This window comes from Cyanistes caeruleus, chromosome 4, assembly GCF_971803275.1.
Source record: "Cyanistes caeruleus chromosome 4, bCyaCae1.hap1.1, whole genome shotgun sequence".
NCBI classification, from domain to species: Eukaryota; Metazoa; Chordata; class Aves; order Passeriformes; family Paridae; genus Cyanistes; species Cyanistes caeruleus.
Window position 1 is genome coordinate 69,379,241 of NC_141704.1, and position 18,416 is coordinate 69,397,656.

The following is an 18,416-nucleotide window of genomic DNA, read 5'->3' on the forward strand; positions in this document are numbered from 1 at the left end:
GATCTTGAGGCATTTCTCATGTATTTTGTGGGAATTTGTGGAGATTTGGTGGGATATTTTTCTAGAATTTGGTCGTGTTTTGAGAAGATTTAGGGAATTTTGTGGGATTTTTCCTGGAATTTTGTTGGATACTGGGGAGATTTTGTGGGTGGTTTGTGGAACTTTGAGGGACTTTTCTGGAATTTGGTGAGATTCTGTAGAGAACTGACGAATTATCAGGGATTTTTCATGTATTCTGTGGGAATTTGTGGAGATTTGGTGGGATTTTTGTGGATTTTGGCCGTGTTTTGAGAAGATTTAGGGAATTTTGTGTGATTTTTCTGGGATTTTTTTGGATATTGAGGACATTTTGTGGGATGTTTCGGGAATTTGTTGGGGCTTTTCAAGAATTTTGTGGTATTTTGAAAAGATTTTGGGAATTTTGTGGTGTTTTTTCTTGAATTTTGTGGGAAACTGTGCTGATTTTATGGGGCGTTTCTGGAATTTGGTCGAGTTTTCAGAAGATTTAGGGATTTTTGTGAGATTTTTGTGGGATGTTCTGGGAATTGGTGGAGATTTTGTGGGACATTCCTGTGAATTGGTAGGGTTTTGAAATGATTTAGGGAGTTTTGTGGGACTTCTCTGGAATTTGGTGGGGTTTTTCTGGAATTGTGTGGGATTCTGAGGAGACTTGAAGAATTTTGAGGAATTTGATTTAGATTTTTGTGGGAATTTGTGGAGATTCTGTGGGATTTTTCTGGAATTTGGTGGGCCTTTTCACGAACTTTGTGTGGTTTTGAGGAGACTTGAAGAATTTTGAGGAATTTTTCTTAGATTTTGTGGAAACTTGTGGAGGTTTTGTGTGATTTTTGTGGGATTTTGTGGGATATTGAGGCGATTTAGGGATCTTGAGGGATTTTTCATGTATTTTGTGGGAATTTGTGGAGATTTGGTGGGATATTTTTCTAGAATTTGGTCGTGTTTTGAGAAGATTTAGGGAATTTTGTGGGATTTTTCCTGGAATTTTGTTGGATACTGGGGAGATTTTGTGGGTGTTTTGTGGAACTTTGAGGGACTTCTCTGGAATTTGGTGAGATTCTGTAGAGAACTGACAAATTATCAGGGATTTTTCATGTATTCTGTGGGAATTTGTGGAGATTCGGTGGGATTTTTGAGGATTTTGGCCGTGTTTTGAGAAGATTTAGGGAATTTTGTGGTGTTTTTTCTTGAATTTTGTGGGAAACTGTGCTGATTTTATTGGGCATTTCTGGAATTTCGTCAAGTTTTCAGAAGATTTAGGGAATTTTGTGGGATTTTTCCTGGAATTTTGTTGGATACTGGGGAGATTTTGTGGGTGGTTTGTGGAACTTTGAGGGACTTTTCTGGAATTTGGTGAGATTCTGTAGAGAACTGACGAATTATCAGGGATTTTTCATGTATTCTGTGGGAATTTGTGGAGATTCTGTGGGATTTTTGAGGATTTTGGCCGTGTTTTGAGAAGATTTAGGGAATTTTGTGTGATTTTTCTGGGATTTTGTTGGATATTGAGGACATTTTGTGGGATGTTTCGGGAATTTGGTGGGGCTTTTCAAGAATTTTGTGGTATTTTGAAAAGGTTTAGGGAATTTTGTGGTGTTTTTTCTTGAATTTTGTGGGAAACTGTGCTGATTTTATGGGGCGTTTCTGGAATTTGGTCGAGTTTTCAGAAGATTTAGGGATTTTTGTGAGATTTTTGTGGGATGTTCTGGGAATTGGTAGAGATTTTGTGGGACATTCCTGTGAATTGGTAGGGTTTTGAAATGATTTAGGGAGTTTTGTGGGACTTCTCTGGAATTTGGTGGGGTTTTTCTGGAATTGTGTGGGATTCTGAGGAGACTTGAAGAATTTTGAGGAATTTGATTTAGATTTTTGTGGGAATTTGTGGAGATTCTTTGGGATTTTTCTGGAATTTGGTGGGCCTTTTCACGAACTTTGTGTGGTTTTGAGGAGACTTGAAGAATTTTGAGGAATTTTTCTTAGATTTTGTGGAAACTTGTGGAGGTTTTGTGTGATTTTTGTGTGATTTTGTGGGATATTGAGGCGATTTCGGGATCTTGAGGGATTTCTCATGTATTTTGTGGGAATTTGTGGAGATTTGGTGGGATAATTTTCTAGAATTTGGTCATGTTTTGAGAAGATTTAGGGAATTTTTTGGTGTTTTTTCTTGAATTTTGTGGGAAACTGTGCTGATTTTATTGGGCATTTCTGGAATTTCGTCAAGTTTTCAGAAGATTTAGGGAATTTTGTGAGATTTTTCCTGGAATTTTCTTGGATATTAGGGAGATTTTGTGGGATGCTTGTGGAACTTTGAGGGACTTTTCTGGAATTTGGTAAGATTCTGTAGAGAACTGACGAATTATCAGGGATTTTTCATGTATTCTGTGGTAATTTGTGGAGATTCGGTGGGATTTTTTAAGGATTTTGGCCGTGTTTTGAGAAGATTTAGAGAATTTTGTGGGATTTTTCCTGGAATTTTGTTGGATACTGGGGAGATTTTGTGGGATGTTTGTGGAACTTTGAGGGACTTTTCTGGAATTTGGTGAGATTCTGTAGAGAACTGACGAATTATCAGGGATTTTTCATGTATTCTGTGGGAATTTGTGGAGATTCGGTGGGATTTTTGAGGATTTTGGCCGTGTTTTGAGAAGATTTAGAGAATTTTGTGGGATTTTTCTTGAATTTTGTTGGATATTGAGGAGATTTTGTGGGATGTTTGTGGAATTTGGTGGGGCTTTTCAAGAATTTTGTGGTATTTTGAAAAGATTTTGGGAATTTTGTGGTGTTTTTTCTTGAATTTTGTGGGAAACTGTGCTGATTTCATGGGGCGTTTCTGGAATTTGGTCGAGTTTTCAGATGTGTTAGGGATTTTTGTGAGATTTTTGTGGGATGTTTGTGGAACTTTGAGGGACTTTTCTGGAAATTATTGAGATTCTGTAGAGAACTGACGAATTATCAGGGATTTTTCTTGTATTCAGTGGGAATTTGTGGAGATTTGGTGGGATTTTTCTGGAATTTGGTAGAGTTTTGAGAAGATTTAGGGAATTTTGTGTGTTTTTTCTGGAATTTTGTTGGATACTGAGGAGATTTTGTGGGATGTTTGTGGAACTTTGAGGGATTTTTTAGGAATTTGGTGAGATTATGTAGAGAACTGACGAATTATCATGGATTTTTCATGTATTCTGTGGGAATTTGTGGAGATTCTGTGGGATTTTTGTGGATTTTGGCCGTGTTTTGAGAAGATTTAGGGAATTTTGTGTGATTTTTCTGGGATTTTGTTGGATATTGAGGAGATTTTGTGGGATGTTTCGGGAATTTGTTGGGGCTTTTCAAGAATTTTGGGGTATTTTGAAAAGGTTTAGGGAATTTTGTGGTGTTTTTTCTTGAATTTTGTGGGAAACTGTGCTGATTTTATGGGGCGTTTCTGGAATTTGGTCGAGTTTTCAGAAGATTTAGGGATTTTTGTGAGATTTTTGTGGGATGTTCTGGGAATTGGTAGAGATTTTGTGGGACATTCCTGTGAATTGGTAGGGTTTTGAAATGATTTAGGGAGTTTTGTGGGACTTCTCTGGAATTTTGTGTGTTTTTTCTAGAATTGTGTGGGATTCTGAGGAGACTTGAAGAATTTTGAGGAATTTGATTTAGATTTTTGTGGGAATTTGTGGAGATTCTGTGGGATTTTTCTGGAATTTGGTGGGCCTTTTCACGAACTTTGTGTGGTTTTGAGGAGACTTGAAGAATTTTGAGGAATTTTTCTTAGATTTTGTGGAAACTTGTGGAGGTTTTGTGTGATTTTTGTGTGATTTTGTGGGATATTGAGGCGATTTAGGGATCTTGAGGGATTTCTCATGTATTTTGTGGGAATTTGTGGAGATTTGGTGGGATAATTTTCTAGAATTTGGTCATGTTTTGAGAAGATTTAGGGAATTTTGTGGTGTTTTTTCTTGAATTTTGTGGGAAACTGTGCTGATTTTATTGGGCATTTCTGGAATTTCGTCAAGTTTTCAGAAGATTTAGGGAATTTTGTGGGATTTTTCCTGGAATTTTGTTGGATACTGGGGAGATTTTGTGGGTGGTTTGTGGAACTTTGAGGGACTTTTCTGGAATTTGGTGAGATTCTGTAGAGAACTGACGAATTATCAGGGATTTTTCATGTATTCTGTGGGAATTTGTGGAGATTCTGTGGGATTTTTGTGGATTTTGGCCGTGTTTTGAGAAGATTTAGGGAATTTTGTGTGATTTTTCTGGGATTTTGTTGGATATTGAGGACATTTTGTGGGATGTTTCGGGAATTTGGTGGGGCTTTTCAAGAATTTTGTGGTATTTTGAAAAGGTTTAGGGAATTTTGTGGTGTTTTTTCTTGAATTTTGTGGGAAACTGTGCTGATTTTATGGGGCGTTTCTGGAATTTGGTCGAGTTTTCAGAAGATTTAGGGATTTTTGTGAGATTTTTGTGGGATGTTCTGGGAATTGGTAGAGATTTTGTGGGACATTCCTGTGAATTGGTAGGGTTTTGAAATGATTTAGGGAGTTTTGTGGGACTTCTCTGGAATTTGGTGGGGTTTTTCTGGAATTGTGTGGGATTCTGAGGAGACTTGAAGAATTTTGAGGAATTTGATTTAGATTTTTGTGGGAATTTGTGGAGATTCTGTGGGATTTTTCTGGAATTTGGTGGGCCTTTTCACGAACTTTGTGTGGTTTTGAGGAGACTTGAAGAATTTTGAGGAATTTTTCTTAGATTTTGTGGAAACTTGTGGAGGTTTTGTGTGATTTTTGTGTGATTTTGTGGGATATTGAGGCGATTTCGGGATCTTGAGGGATTTCTCATGTATTTTGTGGGAATTTGTGGAGATTTGGTGGGATAATTTTCTAGAATTTGGTCATGTTTTGAGAAGATTTAGGGAATTTTGTGGTGTTTTTTCTTGAATTTTGTGGGAAACTGTGCTGATTTTATTGGGCATTTCTGGAATTTCGTCAAGTTTTCAGAAGATTTAGGGAATTTTGTGAGATTTTTCCTGGAATTTTGTTGGATATTAGGGAGATTCTGTGGGATGCTTGTGGAACTTTGAGGGACTTTTCTGGAATTTGGTGAGATTCTGTAGAGAACTGACGAATTATCAGGGATTTTTCATGTATTATCTGGGAATTTGTGGAGATTTGGTGGGATATTTTTCTAGAATTTGGTCGTGTTTTGAGAAGATTTAGAGAATTTTGTGGGATTTTTCTTGAATTTTGTGGGATATTGAGGAGATTTTGTGGGATGTTTGTGGAACTTTGAGGGACTTTTCTGGAATTTGGTGAGATTCTATAGAGAACTGACGAATTATCAGGGATTTTTCATGTATTCTGTGGGAATTTGTGGAGATTTGGTGGGATTTTTCTGGAATTTTGGTTATATTTTGAGAAAATTTAGGGAATTTTGTGTGATTTTTCTGGGATTTTGTTGGATATTGAGGACATTTTGTGGGATGTTTCGGGAATTTGGTGGGGCTTTTCAAGATTTTTGTGGTATTTTGAAAAGATTTAGGGAATTTTGTGGTGTTTTTTCTTGAATTTTGTGGGAAACTGTGCTGATTTTATGGGGCGTTTCTGGAATTTGGTCGAGTTTTCAGAAGATTTAGGGATTTTTGTGGGATTTTTGTGGGATGTTCTGGGAATTGGTAGAGATTTTGTGGGACATTCCTGTGAATTGGTAGGGTTTTGAAATGATTTAGGGAGTTTTGTGGGACTTCTCTGGAATTTTGTGTGTTTTTTCTGGAATTGTGTGGGATTCTGAGGAGACTTGAAGAATTTTGAGGAATTTTTCTTAGATTTTGTGGAAACTTGTGGAGGTTTTGGGTGATTTTTGTGTGATTTTGTGGGATATTGAGGAGATTTAGGGATCTTGAGGCATTTCTCATGTATTTTGTGGGAATTTGTGGAGATTTGGTGGGATATTTTTCTAGAATTTGGTCGTGTTTTGAGAAGATTTAGGGAATTTTGTGGGATTTTTCCTGGAATTTTGTTGGATACTGGGGAGATTTTGTGGGTGGTTTGTGGAACTTTGAGGGACTTTTCTGGAATTTGGTGAGATTCTGTAGAGAACTGACGAATTATCAGGGATTTTTCATGTATTCTGTGGGAATTTGTGGAGATTCTGTGGGATTTTTGTGGATTTTGGCCGTGTTTTGAGAAGATTTAGGGAATTTTGTGTGATTTTTCTGGGATTTTGTTGGATATTGAGGACATTTTGTGGGATGTTTCGGGAATTTGGTGGGGCTTTTCAAGAATTTTGTGGTATTTTGAAAAGGTTTAGGGAATTTTGTGGTGTTTTTTCTTGAATTTTGTGGGAAACTGTGCTGATTTTATGGGGCGTTTCTGGAATTTGGTCGAGTTTTCAGAAGATTTAGGGATTTTTGTGAGATTTTTGTGGGATGTTCTGGGAATTGGTAGAGATTTTGTGGGACATTCCTGTGAATTGGTAGGGTTTTGAAATGATTTAGGGAGTTTTGTGGGACTTCTCTGGAATTTGGTGGGGTTTTTCTGGAATTGTGTGGGATTCTGAGGAGACTTGAAGAATTTTGAGGAATTTGATTTAGATTTTTGTGGGAATTTGTGGAGATTCTGTGGGATTTTTCTGGAATTTGGTGGGCCTTTTCACGAACTTTGTGTGGTTTTGAGGAGACTTGAAGAATTTTGAGGAATTTTTCTTAGATTTTGTGGAAACTTGTGGAGGTTTTGTGTGATTTTTGTGTGATTTTGTGGGATATTGAGGCGATTTAGGGATCTTGAGGGATTTCTCATGTATTTTGTGGGAATTTGTGGAGATTTGGTGGGATAATTTTCTAGAATTTGGTCGTGTTTTGAGAAGATTTAGGGAATTTTGTGGTGTTTTTTCTTGAATTTTGTGGGAAACTGTGCTGATTTTATTGGGCGTTTCTGGAATTTGGTCAAGTTTTCAGAAGATTTAGGGAATTTTGTGAGATTTTTCCTGGAATTTTCTTGGATATTAGGGAGATTTTGTGGGATGCTTGTGGAACTTTGAGGGACTTTTCTGGAATTTGGTGAGATTCTGTAGAGAACTGACGAATTATCAGGGATTTTTCATGTATTCTGTGGGAATTTGTGGAGATTTGGTGGGATATTTTTCTAGAATTTGGTCGTGTTTTGAGAAGATTTAGAGAATTTTGTGGGATTTTTCTTGAATTTTGTTGGATATTGAGGAGATTTTGTGGGATGTTTGTGGAACTTTGAGGGACTTTTCTGGAATTTGGTGAGATTCTGTAGAGAACTGACGAATTATCAGGGATTTTTCACGTATTCTGTGGGAATTTGTGGAGATTTGGTGGGATTTTTCTGGAATTTTGGTTATGTTTTGAGAAAATTTAGGGAATTTTGTGGGACTTTTCTGGGATGTTGTTGGATATTGAGGACATTTTGTGGGATGTTTCTGGAATTTGGTGGGGCTTTTCAAGAATTTTGTGGTATTTTGAAAAGATTTAGGGAATTTTGTGGTGTTTTTTCTTGAATTTTGTGGGAAACTGTGCTGATTTTATGGTGCGTTTCTGGAATTTGGTCGAGTTTTCAGAAGATTTAGGGATTTTTGTGGGATTTCTGTGGGATGTTCTGGGAATTGGTGGAGATTTTGTGGGACATTCCTGTGAATTGGTAGGGTTTTGAAATGATTTAGGGAGTTTTGTGGGACTTCTCTGGAATTTTGTGTGTTTTTTCTGGAATTGTGTGGGATTCTGAGGAGACTTGAAGAATTTTGAGGAATTTTTCTTAGATTTTGTGAAAACTTGTGGAGGTTTTGGGTGATTTTTGTGTGATTTTGTGCGATATTGAGGAGATTTAGGGATCTTGAGGCATTTCTCATGTATTTTGTGGGAATTTGTGGAGATTTGGTGGGATATTTTTCTAGAATTTGGTCGTTTTTTGAGAAGATTTAGGGAATTTTGTGGTGTTTTTTCTTGAATTTTGTGGGAAACTGTGCTGATTTTATGGGGCGTTTCTGGAAATTGGTCAAGTTTTCAGAAGATTTAGGGAATTTTGTGAGATTTTTCCTGGAATTTTGTTGGATATTAGGGAGATTTTGTGGGATGCTTGTGGAACTTTGAGGGACTTTTCTGGAATTTGGTGAGATTCTGTAGAGAACTGACGAATTATCAGGGATTTTTCACGTATTCTGTGGGAATTTGTGGAGATTTGGTGGGATTTTTGTGGATTTTGGCCGTGTTTTGAGAAGATTTAGGGAATTTTGTGGGACTTTTCTGGGATTTTGTTGGATATTGAGGACATTTTGTGGGATGTTTCTGGAATTTGGTGGGGCTTTTCAAGAATTTTGTGGTATTTTGAAAAGATTTAGGGAATTTTGTGGTGTTTTTTCTTGAATTTTGTGGGAAACTGTGCTGATTTTATGGGGAGTTTCTGGAATTTGGTCGAGTTTTCAGAAGATTTAGGGATTTTTGTGGGATTTCTGTGGGATGTTCTGGGAATTGGTGGAGATTTTGTGGGACATTACTGTGAATTGGTAGGGTTTTGAAATGATTGAGGGAGTTTTGTGGGACTTCTCTGGAATTTTGTGTGTTTTTTCTGGAATTGTGTGGGATTCTGAGGAGACTTGAAGAATTTTGAGGAATTTGATTTAGATTTTTGTGAAAATTTGTGGAGATTCTGTGGGATTTTTCTGGAATTTGGTGGGCCTTTTCACGAACTTTGTGTGGTTTTGAGGAGACTTGAAGAATTTTGAGGAATTTTTCTTAGATTTTGTGGAAACTTGTGGAGGTTTTGGGTGATTTTTGTGTGATTTTGTGGGATATTGAGGCGATTTAGGGATCTTGAGGGATTTTTCATGTATTTTGTGGGAATTTGTGGAGATTTGGTGGTATATTTTTCTAGAATTTGGTCGTGTTTTGAGAAGATTTAGGGAATTTTGTGGGATTTTTCCTGGAATTTTGTTGGATACTGGGGAGATTTTGTGGGTGTTTTGTGGAACTTTGAGGGACTTTTCTGGAATTTGGTGAGATTCTGTAGAGAACTGACGAATTATCAGGGATTTTTCATGTATTCTGTGGGAATTTGTGGAGATTCGGTGGGATTTTTGTGGATTTTGGCCGTGTTTTGAGAAGATTTAGAGAATTTTGTGGGATTTTTCTTGAATTTTGTTGGATATTGAGGAGATTTTGTGGGATGTTTGTGGAACTTTGAGGGACTTTCTAGGAATTTGGTGAGATTCTGTAGAGAACTGACGAATTATCAGGGATTTTTCATGTATTCTGTGGGAATTTGTGGAGATTCTGTGGGATTTTTGTGGATTTTGGCCGTGTTTTGAGAAGATTTAGGGAATTTTGTGTGATTTTTCTGGGATTTTGTTGGATATTGAGGACATTTTGTGGGATGTTTCGGGAATTTGGTGGGGCTTTTCAAGAATTTTGTGGTATTTTGAAAAGGTTTAGGGAATTTTGTGGTGTTTTTTCTTGAATTTTGTGGGAAACTGTGCTGATTTTTGGGGCGTTTCTGGAATTTGGTCGAGTTTTCAGAAAATTTAGGGATTTTTGTGAGATTTTTGTGGGATGTTCTGGGAATTGGTGGAGATTTTGTGGGACATTCCTGTGAATTGGTAGGGTTTTGAAATGATTTAGGGAGTTTTGTGGGACTTCTCTGGAATTTTGTGGGGTTTTTCTGGAATTGTGTGGGATTCTGAGGAGACTTGAAGAATTTTGAGGAATTTGATTTAGATTTTTGTGGGAATTTGTGGAGATTCTGTGGGATTTTTCTGGAATTTGGTGGGCCTTTTCACGAACTTTGTGTGGTTTTGAGGAGACTTGAAGAATTTTTAGGAATTTTTCTTAGATTTTGTGGAAACTTGTGGAGGTTTTGTGGGATTTTTGTGTGATTTTGTGGGATATTGAGGCGATTTAGGGATCTTGAGGGATTTTTCATGTATTTTGTGGGAATTTGTGGAGATTTGGTGGGATATTTTTCTAGATTTTGGCCGTGTTTTGAGAAGTTTTAGAGAATTTTGTGGGATTTTTCTTGAATTTTGTTGGATACTGGGGAGATTTTGTGGGTGGTTTGTGGAACTTTGAGGGACTTTTCTGGAATTTGGTGAGATTCTGTAGAGAACTGACGAATTATCAGGGATTTTTCATGTATTCTGTGGGAATTTGTGGAGATTCGGTGGGACTTTTGAGGATTTTGGCCGTGTTTTGAGAAGATTTAGGGAATTTTGTGTGATTTTTCTGGGATTTTGTTGGATATTGAGGAGATTTTGTGGGATGTTTGTGGAACTTTGAGGGACTTTTCTGGAATTTGGTGAGATTCTGTAGAGAACTGACAAATTATCAGGGATTTTTCATGTATTCTGTGGGAATTTGTGGAGATTTGGTGGGATTTTTGTGGATTTTGGCCGTGTTTTGAGAAGATTTAGGGAATTTTGTGGGACTTTTCTGGGATTTTGTTGGGTATTGAGGAAATTTTGTGGGATGTTTCTGGAATTTGGTGGGGCTTTTCAAGAATTTTGTGGTATTTTGAAAAGATTTAGGGAATTTTGTGGTGTTTTTTCTTGAATTTTGTGGGAAACTGTGCTGATTTTATGTGGCATTTCTGGAATTTGGTCGAGTTTTCAGAAGATTTAGGGATTTTTGTGAGATTTTTGTGGGATGTTCTGGGAATTGGTGGAGATTTTGTAATACATTCCTGTGAATTGGTAGGGTTTTGAAATGATTTAGGGAGTTTTGTGGGACTTCTCTGGAATTTTGTGGGGTTTTTCTGGAATTGTGTGGGATTCTGAGGAGACTTGAAGAATTTTGAGGAATTTTTCTTAGATTTTGTGGGAATTTGTGGAGATTCTGTGGGATTTTTCTGGAATTTGGTGGACCTTTTCAAGGATTTGTGTGGTTTTGAGGGGACTCAAAACACGGCCAAAATCCACAAAAATCCCACAGAATCTCCACAAATTCCCACAGAATACATGAAAAATCCCTGATAATTCATCAGTTCTCTACAAAATCTCACCAAATTCCAGAAAAGTCCCTCAAAGTTCCACAAACATCTCACAAAATCTCCTCAATATCCAACAAAATTCCAGGAAAAATCCCACCAAATTCCCTAAATCTTCTCAAAACACGACCAAATTCTAGAAAAATATCCCACCAAATGCGGAACGCTTCTTGCGCTTCCATTCTCTGAGCTCCTGAGTTAAGCACTCTGTGACTCTTGGCGAGAATACCAGCAGAAAGCATTTCCACTGCATCCGGCAGGGAGAAACTGTGCCTGCAGAACACATTTGTCAGGAGCTTGCACCTGCAGCTTATGCACACACAGACATGCTGCACGTTCAAATGGCCAAGCTCATTCTGAAGCAACCTGAAAGCTGCTGTCAGAAGGCTGTGCTTCTTATCCGATCGAAGCAGCAGCACGCGCATTGGAGTTTGGCAAGCACTAAAGAGCTGCAGAAGAGCTTTGCTTAGCAAAATGGGCCAAGAAAAAGCATTTGCTTCATGGGTCTTTGTCGTCGCCTGGAAACAGGTAGCAGCATATGGAAGGGGGTTGTACACGTGGTTTCTTGCCTCGCTTCTCTGCACTTGCAGGGGCTCCCCCCGCCCACCCCGGGCTGAGCTCTGCGGCAGTGCTGCCGCCTTGTGGGCACAGAGCGGTACTGCAGCTGTGCTCCGAGCCGGGCGGGGCCTGGCCGAGCGGGGCCGAGCAGGGGCGAGCCGAGCCGAAGCGGGCCAGAAAGAGCCGAGCCGAAGCGGGCCGGAAAGAGTCGAACCGAACCGAGCCGCGTCGGGCCTCCCCCCCGCCCCCCGCCGGAGCCGGCCGGGAGGACCGCGGCAGAGGCGTTAACTCCAATGCCTGCCGCCGCAGGCGCGGCCGCCACCCAGCTACGGAGCCGCTGAGTCTCGCCGCCATCGTCCTCGCCCCGGGAAAGGCGGCGGAAAATCGGGCGGAATGCTCGGAGTCGGTCGGCGTCGGCAGGTTTTTCGTTCAGGCATGTAAGTTAGACAGACGCGCTGAGAGCAGCGGGGGCCTTACTTGTGCCATAACAAAGATGGCCGCTCTGCCGGAAGTGGCTTCAGCCACAGCAAAGATGGCGGCGAGGAAGGGCGGAAGTTACGTCACGCCACGCAGAAGATGGCTGCCAGGTCGTGGCCGGCTTGTCCTTCCAAGGATGGCGGCCAAAAAGGCGGGAAAATGGAAGGACCCCGGGCAGTGGGTGCGTGAATTCGACTGCCTGACAAACATCCCGGCGTCGACGCCGCCCCGTCGCAATTTTCCGCGGCTGCTCCAGCCGTGCGGACACGGGCTGTGCGCTCGGCGGCACCGGGGCCGAGCGCGAGCCGGTCGGGCGCCGACAGGCAGCGGTGACGACGCCGCACTCTGCCGGGGTCCTTGACGCGGCCGCTTTTTCGGGCTTCTGGCACTCGCGACGACCCGTACCATGCTGCCACTCCTCTCACTCGGTTCCCCTATTTATTTAAAAGCTTGGCATTTAAATGAATAATATAGAAATTAAAATATACAAATCTATAATAAAGAAATGCATATAGGGTGATAGATAGGGAGATATATAGATAGGGAGATAGATAGATAGATAGATAGATAGATAGATAGATAGATAGAGAGATAGATAGATAGATAGATAGATAGATAGATAGATAGATAGATAGATAGAGAGATAGATAGATAGATAGATAGATAGATAGATAGATAGATAGGGAGATAGATAGATAGATAGATAGATAGATAGATAGATAGATAGATAGATAGATAAATCTTCCCATAAACACGACCAAATTCTAGAAAAATATCTCACAAAATCACCACAAATTCCCACAAAATACATGAAAAATCCCTCAAGATCCCTAAATCGCCTCAATATCCCACAAAATCACACAAAAATCCCACAAAACCTCCACAAGTTTCTACAAAATCTAAGAAAAATTCCACAAAATTCTTCAAGTCTCCTCAAAACCACACAAAGTTTGTGAAAAGGCCCACCAAATTCCAGAAAAATCCCACAGAATCTCCACAAATTCCCACAAAATCTAAAACAAATTCCTCAAAATTCTTCAAGTCTCCTCAGAATCCCACACAATTCCAGAAAAACCCCACAAAATTCCAGAGAAGTCCCACAAAACTCCCTAAATCATATCAAAACCCTACCAATTCACAGGAATGTCCCACAAAATCTCCACCAATTCCCAGAACATCCCACAAAAATCCCACAAAAATCCCTAAATCTTCTGAAAACTCGACCAAATTCCTGAAACTCCCCATAAAATCAGCACAGTTTCCCACAAAATTCAAGAAAAAACACCACACAATTCCCTAAATCTTTTCAAAATACCACAAAATTCCTGAAAAGCCCCACCAAATTCCGAAGATTTTTCCTGGAATTTTATTGGATACTGGGGAGATTTTGTGGGATGTTTGTGGAACTTTGAGGGACTCTTCTGGAATTTGGTGAGATTCTGTAGAGAACTGACGAATTATCAGGGATTTTTCATGTATTCTGTGGGAATTTGTGGAGATTCGGCGGGATTTTTGTGGATTTTGGCCTAGTTTTGAGATTTAGGGAATGTTGTGGGATTTTTTCTGGAATTTTATTGGATATTGGGAGATTTTGTGGGATGTTTGTGGAACTTTGAGGGACTCTTCTGGAATTTGGTGAGATTCTGTAGAGAACTGACGAATTATCAGGGATTTTTCATGTATTCTGTAAGAATTTGTGGAGATTCTGTGGGATATTTTTCTAGAATTTGGTCGTGTTTTGAGAAGATTTAGGGAATTTTGTGGGATTTTTCCTGGAATTTTGTTGGATATTGGGAGATTTTGTGGGATGTTTATGGAACTTTGAGGGACTTTTTAGGAATTTGGTGAGATTCTGTAGAGAACTGACGAATTATCAGGGATTTGTCATGTATTCTGTGGGAATTTGTGGAGATTCTGTGGGATTTTTCTGGAATTTGGTAGAGTTTTGAGAAGATTTAGGGAATTTTGTGTGATTTTTCTGGGATTTTGCTGGATATTGAGGACATTTTGTGGGATGTTTCTGGAATTTGGTGGGGCTTTTCAAGAATTTTGTGGTATTTTGAAAAGGTTTAGGGAATTTTGTGGTGTTTTTTCTTGAATTTTGTGGGAAACTGTGCTGATTTAATGAGGCGTTTCTGGAATTTGGTCGAGTTTTCAGAAGATTTAGGGATTTTTGTGAGATTTTTTTGGGATGTTCTGGGAATTGGTAGAGATTTTGTGGGACATTCCTGTGAATTGGTAGGGTTTTGAAATGATTTAGGGAGTTTTGTGGGACTTCTCTGGAATTTTGTGGGTTTTTCTGGAATTGTGTGGGATTCTGAGGAGACTTGAAGAATTTTGAGGAATTTTTCTTAGATTTTGTGGAAACTTGTGGAGGTTTTGTGGGATTTTTGTGTGATTTTGTGGGATATTGAGGCGATTTAGGGATCTTGAGGGTTTTCTCATGTATTCTGTGGGAATTTGTGGAGATTCTGTGGGATTTTTTGGATTTTGGCCGTGTTTTAAGAAGATTTAGGGAATTTTGTGTGATTTTTCCTGGAATTTTGTTGGATACTGGGGAGATTTTGTGGGATGTTTGTGGAACTTTGAGGGACTTTTTAGGAATTTGGTGAGATTCTGTAGAGAACTGACGAATTATCAGGGATTTTTCATGTATTCTGTGGGAATTTGTGGAGATTCTGTGGGATTTTTCTGGAATTTGGTAGAGTTTTGAGAAGATTTAGGGAATTTGTGGGACTTTTCTGGGATTTTGTTGGATATTGAGGACATTTTGTGGGATGTTTCAGGAATTTGGTGGGGCTTTTCAAGAATTTCATGGTATTTTGAAAAGATTTTGGGAATTTTGTGGTGTTTTTCCTTGAATTTTGTGGGAAACTGTGCTGATTTTATGGGGCGTTTCTGGAATTTGGTCGAGTTTTCAGAAGTGTTAGGGATTTTTGTGAGATTTTTGTGGGATGTTCTGGGAATTGATGGAGATTTTGTGGGACATTCCTGTGAACTGGTAGGGTTTTGAAATGATTTAGGGAGTTTTGTGGGACTTCTCTGGAATTTTGTGGGGTTTTTCTGGAATTGTGTGGGATTCTGAGGAGACTTGAAGAATTTTGAGGAATTTGTTTTAGATTTTGAGGGAATTTGTGGAGATTCTGTGGGATTTTTCTGGAATTTGGTGGACCTTTTCACGGATTTGTGTGGTTTTGAGGGGACTCAAAACACGGCCAAAATCCACAAAAATCCCACAGAATCTCCACAAATTCCCACAGAATACATGAAAAATCCCTGATAATTCATCAGTTCTCTACAAAATCTCACCAAATTCCAGAAAAGTCCCTCAAAGTTCCACAAACATCTCACAAAATCTCCTCAATATCCAACAAAATTCCAGGAAAAATCCCACCAAATTCCCTAAATCTTCTCAAAACACGACCAAATTCTAGAAAAATATCCCACCAAATGCGGAACGCTTCTTGCGCTTCCATTCTCAGAGCTCCTGAGTTAAGCACTCTGTGACTCTTGGCGAGAATACCAGCAGAAAGCATTTCCACTGCATCCGGCAGGGAGAAACTGTACCTGCAGAACACATTTGTCAGGAGCTTGCACCTGCAGCTTATGCACACACAGACATGCTGCACGTTCAAATGGCCAAGCTCATTCTGAAGCAACCTGAAAGCTGCTGTCAGAAGGCTGTGCTTCTTATCCGATCGAAGCAGCAGCACGCGCATTGGAGTTTGGCAAGCACTAAAGAGCTGCAGAAGAGCTTTGCTTAGCAAAATGGGCCAAGAAAAAGCATTTGCTTCATGGGTCTTTGTCGTCGCCTGGAAACAGGTAGCAGCATATGGAAGGGGGTTGTACACGTGGTTTCTTGCCTCGCTTCTCTGCACTTGCAGGGGCTCCCCCCGCCCACCCCGGGCTGAGCTCTGCGGCAGTGCTGCCGCCTTGTGGGCACAGAGCGGTACTGCAGCTGTGCTCCGAGCCGGGCGGGGCCTGGCTGAGCGGGGCCGAGCAGGGGCGAGCCGAGCCGAAGCGGGCCAGAAAGAGCCGAGCCGAAGCGGGCCGGAAAGAGTCGAACCGAACCGAGCCGCGTCGGGCCTCCCCCCCGCCCCCCGCCGGAGCCGGCCGGGAGGACCGCGGCAGAGGCGTTAACTCCAATGCCTGCCGCCGCAGGCGCGGCCGCCACCCAGCTACGGAGCCGCTGAGTCTCGCCGCCATCGTCCTCGCCCCGGGAAAGGCGGCGGAAAATCGGGCGGAATGCTCGGAGTCGGTCGGCGTCGGCAGGTTTTTCGTTCAGGCATGTAAGTTAGACAGACGCGCTGAGAGCAGCGGGGGCCTTACTTGTGCCATAACAAAGATGGCCGCTCTGCCGGAAGTGGCTTCAGCCACAGCAAAGATGGCGGCGAGGAAGGGCGGAAGTTACGTCACGCCACGCAGAAGATGGCTGCCAGGTCGTGGCCGGCTTGTCCTTCCAAGGATGGCGGCCAAAAAGGCGGGAAAATGGAAGGACCCCGGGCAGTGGGTGCGTGAATTCGACTGCCTGACAAACACCCCGGCGTCGACGCCGCCCCGTCGCAATTTTCCGCGGCTGCTCCAGCCGTGCGGACACGGGCTGTGCGCTCGGCGGCACCGGGGCCGAGCGCGAGCCGGTCGGGCGCCGACAGGCAGCGGTGACGACGCCGCACTCTGCCGGGGTCCTTGACGCGGCCGCTTTTTCGGGCTTCTGGCACTCGCGACGACCCGTACCATGCTGCCACTCCTCTCACTCGGTTCCCCTATTTATTTAAAAGCTTGGCATTTAAATGAATAATATAGAAATTAAAATATACAAATCTATAATAAAGAAATGCATATAGGGTGATAGATAGGGAGATATATAGATAGGGAGATAGATAGATAGATAGATAGATAGATAGATAGATAGATAGAGAGATAGATAGATAGATAGATAGATAGAGAGATAGATAGATAGATAGATAGATAGATAGATAAATCTTCCCATAAACACGACCAAATTCTAGAAAAATATCTCACAAAATCACCACAAATTCCCACAAAATACATGAAAAATCCCTCAAGATCCCTAAATCGCCTCAATATCCCACAAAATCACACAAAAATCCCACAAAACCTCCACAAGTTTCCACAAAATCTAAAACAAATTCCTCAAAATTCTTCAAGTCTCCTCAGAATCCCACACAATTCCAGAAAAACCCCACAAAATTCCAGAGAAGTCCCACAAAACTCCCTAAATCATTTCAAAACCCTACCAATTCACAGGAATGTCCCACAAAATCTCCACCAATTCCCAGAACATCCCACAAAAATCCCACAAAAATCCCTAAATCTTCTGAAAACTCGACCAAATTCCTGAAACTCCCCATAAAATCAGCACAGTTTCCCACAAAATTCAAGAAAAAACACCACACAATTCCCTAAATCTTTTCAAAATACCACAAAATTCCTGAAAAGCCCCACCAAATTCCGAAGATTTTTCCTGGAATTATATTGGATACTGGGGAGATTTTGTGGGATGTTTGTGGAACTTTGAGGGACTCTTCTGGAATTTGGTGAGATTCTGTAGGGAACTGACGAATTATCAGGGATTTTTCATGTATTCTGAGGGAATTTGTGGAGATTCGGCAGGATTTTTGTGGATTTTGGCCTAGTTTTGAGATTTAGGGAATTTTGTGGGATTTTTTCTGGAATTTTATTGGATATTGGGAGATTTTGTGGGATGTTTGTGGAACTTTGAGGGACTCTTCTGGAATTTGGTGAGATTCTGTAGAGAGCTGACGAATTATCAGGGATTTTTCATGTATTCTGTGGGAATTTGTGGAGATTCGGTGGGATTTTTGTGGATTTTGGCCGTGTTTTGAGAAGATTTAGGGAATTTTGTGGGATTTTTCCTGGAATTTTATTGGATACCGGGGAGATTTTGTGGGATGTTTTTGGAACTTTGAGGGACTTTCTAGGAATTTGGTGAGATTCTGTAGAGAACTGACGAATTATCAGGGATTTTTCATGTATTCTGTGGGAATTTGTGGAGATTCTGTGGGATTTTTTTGGAATTTGGTAGAGTTTTGAGAAGATTTAGGGAATTTTGTGGGACTTTTCTGGGATTTTGTTGGGTATTGAGGACATTTTGTGGGATGTTTCAGGAATTTGGTGGGGCATTTCAAGAATTTTGTGGTATTTTGAAAAGATTTAGGGAATTTTGTGGTGTTTTTTCTTGAATTTTGTGGGAAACTGTGCTGATTTTATGGGGCGTTTCTGGAATTTGGTTGAGTTTTCAGAAGATTTAGGGATTTTTGTGAGATTTTTGTGGGATGTTCTGGGAATTGGTGGAGATTTTGTGGGACATTCCTGTGAATTGGTAGGGTTTTGAAATGATTTAGG